We start from the raw sequence: 7820 nt of genomic DNA, 5'->3' as shown, positions 1-7820 counted from the left end.
CAGCCTGTCCTGTATAGACATATCTTTTCTTGTAATATTAATACTGAGTGAAAATCAGTATTTTATGTGTGTTGTTTTTCTGTAACACTTCATTAAGGAAGATGAATAATTCTGTAAGAACATACTGTTACTAATGCGTGAGATATAAATGACATCCTGTCCTGTATGGACATGTCTTTTCTTGTAGTATTAATACTGAGTGAAAATGAGTATTCTGTGTGTGTTGTTTTTCTGTAACACATCATTAATAAAGATGAATAATTCAGTGAGAACATATTGTTATTAGACAATCACACATGTGGGTTGCACTGGTCAATCTTATCCTGCACTGCTTCTTTATTCTTATCCTGCACCACTTCAGCTAGTAGCTTGGTACTGGTAATAATGAGTGGTTTTGTGAAATTTGTTTGATATATATAATTCTTTAGTATCCCAAACTTCTAAAGCTTTTACCCTCTAGCTCTTAAAGCTACTCGTGTAAATGATGCAAGTGCATCTGGAAAAATAATTAAGTTTCGGTAGCACAATTAGAAATAAATTTATAACTTTGTCAAGTGAGGATATTGGACATGCGACTAACTAGAACTTGTTTGTTTGCAGCTGACTCATCTTATGGGCCTGAGCAGATCCCTAACTCGTACCGAGTCAGCAGTCAGGTTATTTATTTTCTATTTTGAGTCAGATCTGACTCGATCTCTGACTCAGACATAACTCCTGACTCGGATCCGTTTGAGTCAGGTAACAAAATGCTCCTGATTCGTGGGACCAAACCACTGACTCCCGTATTTTTGAGTCAGATGAGTTAGATCTGAGTCAAAACAAACATATCGAGTCAGATCCAGATAAAACATGTGATTTAAATCGGATCCAGATGACTCAGAATCAAACGACTCATATGAGTCAGGAGTAAACAAACACGGTTTAAGGGTAACAAAGAAAATCTCATTCAATGATGACTGATCTTTTACTTTTTGAAACGTAAATATATAAATATTCAAGACTACAATAAATTGCTTCAAGTAAAACCAACCTATTCCATCTTCTAAGACTAGCATTTATTGTATATTATTGTAAGAACCTTAGATATAAACACATTCGGAATTTCGGATATTCCACAAACATATTTGAATATTCCACAGACAAAATCTCATTCAGCCCATATTAATAATGACGCAACATGCAAATAAATAAAATAAACTTAAATACTCTACTAGAGGAAATAGATAATATTGTGCATTTATTCATACAAAAGAAATTAAAAGTGTTGTCTCGCCAATATATGTGTATATATATATACCTGCACTAAGAAGCATAAACCATCCCTTGTAAATCATCTTAAGTGTTTGTTTTTCAATATGGGTAGTAACTTAAACGTCGAAGTTGTTCTTGTTTTCATGATTGTTTTCTTGGTCGCAGTTCAGAATTGTTCATCACAAAATTTCAGAACTATCCATATCCATGTAATAAATGATTTTGGTGAAAATATGGATATTAAGATGCAGTGCAAATCGAAGGACAGATATATTGAGGAAAAGTGAGTCCATTATAAGGAGGACTAAAGCTGGAGTTTTATGGGAGACCTTTTTTTTACAGGAGACTATATTGGTGTTGGATGATATGGTACGACAACATCAGGGGGCTGGTCTTTCCCGATTGGATGTGTGTTCCATCTGGTCTTCCAAATTTGGCGTTGTTGTATCTTTATAACTGCGCAGGAATAAAAATACTTCCAGATATTGGTGGATTTCCTTCCTTGATTGAACTGCATATCATTAATATGTTCCTTCTAGAAGAATTGTGTTATTCATTTCCTTGTCTCCAGGAGCTGATGATTAGAGACTGCAAAAGTTTAACAGAAATCCCTTCGTTTCCTTCTCTGATGATATTGGAATTAAAGAAGGTCGACCACAAGTTAGTATGCTCAGTTGGGAGAAGCCAGATGACATCTCTCACGAAGCTAAAGTTGGAGAATATTGAGGATCTTATATACTTCCCAGTAAGCATACTCCAAAACAATTCTAATCTTCATCATCTGAGAATTAGTGGGTGCAATCAGTTAGAAGGGTTTGTAAATGAGGATGGACTTGAATTAGTGGGTGCAATCCCTTCGTTTCCTTCTCTGACGATATTGGTATTAGAGAAGGTCGACCACAAGTTAGTATGCTCAGTTGGGAGAAGCCAGACATCTCTCACAGGTCTAAGTTTGATTAATCTCCATTTTAATTGCCAGTTGCTGAAATGGTATGGATCTGTTATCTTCTTCAAGATCTTCACTTTCCTATCTCAGGTATTCCTCAACTTGGCTGTGACAACATTATCTCTACTTCTCTTGCCTCAAATCTTATGCGTCATTCAAAAATGAAACATGCCCATCTGGACTATCATTTCATAAGAGAATTAGTGCAGTCTAAAGCTCAAGATATATTTTATGCGAACACTTTGGAAAAATAGCTGATATCTTTACTAAACCCCTACATGGTACAAGATTTACTTCTCTTAGAAGCAAACTCAATGTGATTGAAGCTCCCAAGAGTTTGAGGGGGGATATTACCAGTACCAAGTTACTAGATGAAGTGGTGCAGGATAAGAATGAAGAAGCAGTGCAGGATAAGATTGACCAGTGCAACTCACATGTGTGATTGTCTCGTGTATTGACAGAGTGTAAAATGCGTGATCTGTAAATGACATCCTGTCCTGTATGGACATATCTTTTCTTGTAATATTAATACTGAGTGAAAATCAGTATTTTGTGTGTGTTGTTTTTCTATAACACTTCATTAATGAAGATGAATAATTCTGTAAGAACATACTGTTACTAATGCGTGAGCTGTAAATGACATCCTGTCCTGTATGGACATATCTTTTCTTTTAGTATTAATACTGAGTGAAAATGATTATTCTGTGTGTGTTGTTTTTCTGTAACTCATCATTAATAAAGATGAATAATTCAGTAAGAACATACTGTTATTAGACAATCACACATGTGAGTTGCACTGGTCAATCTTATCCTGCACTGCTTCTTCATTCTTATCCTGCACCACTTCAGCTAGTAGCTTGGTACCGGTAATAATGAGTGGTTTTGTGAAATTTGTTTGATATATATAATTCTTTAGTATCCCAAACTTCTAAAGCTTTTACCCTCTAGCTCTTAAAGCTACTCGTGTAAATGATGCAAGTGCATCTGGAAAAATAATTAAGTTTCGGTAGCACAATTAGAAATAAATTTATAACTTTGTCAAGTGAGGATATTGGACATGCGACTAACTAGACCTTGTTTGTTTGTAGCTGACTCATCTTCTGGGCCTGAGCAGATCCCTAACTCGTATCGAGTCCGCAGTCAGGCTATTTATTTTCTATTTTGAGTCAGATCTGACTCGATCTCTGACTCAGACATAACTCCTGACTCAGATCCGTTTGAGTCAGGTAAAAAAAATGCTACTGATTCATGGGACCAAACCACTGACTCCCGTATTTTTGAGTCAGATGAGTTAGATCTGAGTCAAAACAAATATATCGAGTCAGATCCAGATGAAACATGTGATTTCACTCGAATCCAGATGACTCAAAATCAGATGACTCATATGAGTCAGGAGTAAACAAACACGGTTTAAGGGTAACAAAGAAAATCTCATTCAATGATGACTGATCTTTTACTTTTTGAAACATAAATATATAAATATTCAAGACTACAATAAATTGCTTCAAGTAAAACCAACCTATTCCATCTTCTAAGACTAGCATTTATTGTATATTACTGTAAGAACCTTAGATATAAACACATTCGGAATTTCGGATATTCCACAAACATATTTGAATATTCCACAGACAAAATCTCATTCAGCCCATATTAATAATGACGCAACATGCAAATAAATAAAATAAACTTAATTACACTACTAGAATAGATAATATTGTGCATTTATTCATACAAAAGAAATTAAAAGTTTTGTCTCGCCAATATGTGTATATATATATATACCTGCACTAAGAAGCATAAACCATCCCTTGTAAATCATCTTAAGTGTTTGTTTTTCAATATGGGTAGTAACTTAAACGTCGAAGTTGTTCTTGTTTTCATGATTGTTTTCTTGGTCGCAGTTCAGAATTGTTCATCACAAAATTTCAGAACTATCCATATCCATGTAATAAATGATTTGGGTGAAAATATGGTTATTAAGATGCAGTGCAAATCGAAGGACAGATATATTGAGGAAAAGTGAGTCCATTATAAGGAGGACTACAGCTGGAGTTTTATGGGAGACCTTTTTTTACAGGAGACTATATTGGTGTTGGATGATATGGTACGACAACTCAGCTGGGTATGTGCCATTTTAATTGCCAGGTGTCTGGGTATGCATTGGGTTGTAGGGCACTTTGATTTCTACGAAAGTACGAAACGTGGTGGTATGTGCCATTTTAATTGCCAGTTGTCTGTTCGTAAAGATGGAGTTTATCTTTTTGTTCCCAACCCAGGGAAATATGAAAGACAATATACGTGGTGAATTTTATCCTCCGTTAAATTACTCCCTCCGTTCTATATTAATAGACTGGGTTTGTTTTTAGAAAATTTTAAGGAAATTAAGAGAACTAATCATTGAAAGTGGTCTTCATGACACTTGTCAATAAAAGAAGTGAAGAGAAATGGTCCCAATGACACTTGTCAGTAAAATAAGTAAAGTGAAGTTGTCCACATGACACTTGTCATCAAAAGAAGTTAAGAGAAAAGTGGTCCCACAAAACTAAAATAAAATTTGACTTCTCAATTAGGAAACCAGCCTATTTTTTGAAACTTTTATTTATAGAAACCAGCCTATTATTTAAGAACGGAGGGAGTATTAGTTAGAGACGAAGATGGTAAAGTAATAATATATGGTCCTGTAGAGACAAAGGAGGTTTCTTCGTGTATTCGGTTAAACTTTTCAACTAGTCTCATGTATTGGGCAAATAGAATAAATAAATAAAATGCTATGAATATTTTATGAGAAATTACATTTTAGTAATAAATGAGATTAGCTAAAAATTAATTGAGTATCTACCTAGTAAGAATGAATCATGTCTTGTTTCTTTTTTTACCCTATTCGTAGATTGTTACTGGCTGCATATGCCCTTTCTGGAGAGCTATCAGACAACGAGCAAAGGTAAGAATGCTCCAAGCCAAGGTACTGCCAGGCTCCATAAAAATCTATTCTTTGAAAACGACTCAACACTATATCCGAGTCCTGAAGGTATTCAGGTGGATGCAGCAATGACAAAGTAGCAAACTTCCACTTGTCGAATTCCTCATCAGTCTGTATTCGCAATTTGACTGCATCTAAAGTCTCTCCATGATGGATGACCAAGACAAATGGATCCCCAAAATTCTGTACCTGCATTTGGTTTTGAGATGCACCTATCGTGAAATGATAAACACGAATCAAGCGATCCTGGTGACCCAAGTTCTTCTCCTCCTCTGGAATCTCCTCTGCACGTAATGTCCAGTATTCATCACTAATGTTGACAATCTTTTCACTAAGCGGAAAAATCTTTGAAATCTTGTGATAGGAAATTTCCAGCAATCTAAGTTCCGCATCAGGATGAGACAGCTCAATCTTTGTCTTCAGATCATTAATCAAGTCACCAACTGTACTTTGTTTTGGAAGTGTAATACTATGAAAGACCATATCATCTTTTGTTGAATGATGGAATGCAACCTTTAGAGTTTTCAAATCTTGGAACTCGGGTAAAGGGATGTCCAAAACTTCGTAATACAAAATATCAGATGTCCGATTGTGGTGAATCAATATCTCAGACAAGTAGTTAAAACCTTTGTACTTAATAGCGTGAGGATTAGGTTTCTGAGAGTAGCAGTTATGAGCCGTAAGTCTGATCTTGGTTGGGTCATCCAAACCAAGATTGCGAGCTACTCTTTCTGTCACATCATCATATGTTAATACTTTTGACAGCTCAAAACAAAAAGCATCTTACATCGGCTTCTTCAAAGATCGAAAATGCACAACCTGACGGTTACTAACCTCTTCCAGAAAAGAAGGAACATCAGGACAACGGCATTGTTTTATACTATCAACTGAAGCAGGTTTCTGGAAGCAAATAATGTCTCCATCTATGAGCTTGCTAGCACAGAATGTGAGGTTCTTGTCTATGTGCTCACACATGACAGTGGGCTCAAAGCTTATTTCCTCATAAAGTTGTATTTCTTCATCTGAAGGGAATCCTGCCATCTCATTCAGCTTTTTAAGAATTTCCAGAGGCTTACCACTACCCTTCACGATGAGTCTCCCCACATACCGAATTTCTTCCTTTTCAGGATCATAAAGCTTGAAAAAGAGAAGAATATCTTCTTTGGTTTTATAACAAGGAGGAGGAATGAGATCTAATTTCGTCCCAATCTCTACTTCCAAGAACAGCTCTAGTTCTGCATTGCCAGCCGCCTTACTTGAAATCTGCTCAACAGATTGTGTCTCCTCTTGAAGCGTTAAAGGGCGGTATGGACGATAAGTATGATTTTGACGCTTTGCCCAAAACCAAAACCGATGAAATTGTACAGATACACCAAACTCTTTAGCTACCTCCTCTTTGAAGAGCTTAAAAGGCATTTCTTTCAGGATACGAAAACTGGAAACTTTTTCCTGATCAACAAGATCAAAATAAACATCTCTCCCAATCTGTTCAAAAAGGTCCTCATTTCGAGCAACCTTTATGATAGTATACAGGTGAGCGTCCGCTTTTTCCTTCTTCTTATGATCCTTTTCTACTTGTTCTTTCTTCAACCTAATCCTCAGATATTCAGTAATGTCTTTCTCGTCCACTTCACACATAATTTTATCTTTATCGCTTTCACGTATAAACACAAGCATATATGCATTTGAATATTTTGTAAATTTGAATGGCGTGTGATTGAACTCTGGATTTGTCTGAGGAAACTCCTCCTCCCCACCGTATTGCTCCTCTAATACCCACTTGACGTCTTCTTTTGTTACCCGCTCGTCATCAAATTTGAACCATTGCTCTGAGAGTGTTGGTCTTATGAAAGCACAGTAGTGTCCACCATGTACCCCACCACTGTGAACCAAAACACCATAATGTGTGTAAAGATTGCGAACTCTTCTATCAGCATCTGGAGATAAGTATTTTCCATCCTCCCTGTCAAGATCAAGTTGCAGGGGAAATTCATACCGATCATTTATCTTTACCATAGTATCCCGCATAAAATCAAATTCATACCGATTTAGCTGGAGTTGGAGAACAGGTGGGAATTCAGTGAAAAGCACACCCTTCCTTGCATCTTGTAAACCATGTTCCTGATCAGCTTGATACTTGTTATCACCTTCAAGGCGCTCCACTTCCACATACTTGTCGAAAGATGCATAAACATCCTTACAGCCTTTTACATCAAGTTGAATGTCATAAAATGACTCCTTTCTAGTAGATCTGTAGTCCACATTGATGCATTCAGTATAGTTCATATAGTGACCTTCGAACAACTGTTGTATCGTACCCTCCACAAGAGTTCCCTTCATTTTATTTTCTATCATTTCGCACAGAACCCTATTAAGTTCCTGCACGTCATGTTGCATGAAGGAGTATTCGTGTGCATTCCAGCCGAAGGATTTAGTGAGCTCCTTCGTTCCAACGCTATTTTTACCGTACTGAAACTTATAAAACAAACTCTGTAGAGCCAAAGGGATGCTTTCTGATGGCAAATCATTCTCAGTTGTTGGCATATGGTAAACTGCCTTCCTGAAATAAGGAATATGATATAGAGTCTGGAGAAGAGAGTTCAAATAACATGTTGCTCCCTGATTCTCAAAGCACAACGGCAT

General features: G+C 36.5%; 1 pseudogene; it reads right to left on the bottom strand.

Moving 5' to 3' along the window:
• Nucleotides 1-5069: 5069 nt before the first annotated feature.
• Nucleotides 5070-7820, bottom strand: LOC113316667 (annotated as a pseudogene).

Source organism: Papaver somniferum, chromosome 10, assembly GCF_003573695.1.
Source record: "Papaver somniferum cultivar HN1 chromosome 10, ASM357369v1, whole genome shotgun sequence".
Taxonomy (NCBI): Eukaryota; Viridiplantae; Streptophyta; class Magnoliopsida; order Ranunculales; family Papaveraceae; genus Papaver; species Papaver somniferum.
The sequence above is the reverse complement of the archived record's forward strand: the minus strand, read 5'-3'. Positions and strand labels throughout refer to the sequence as shown.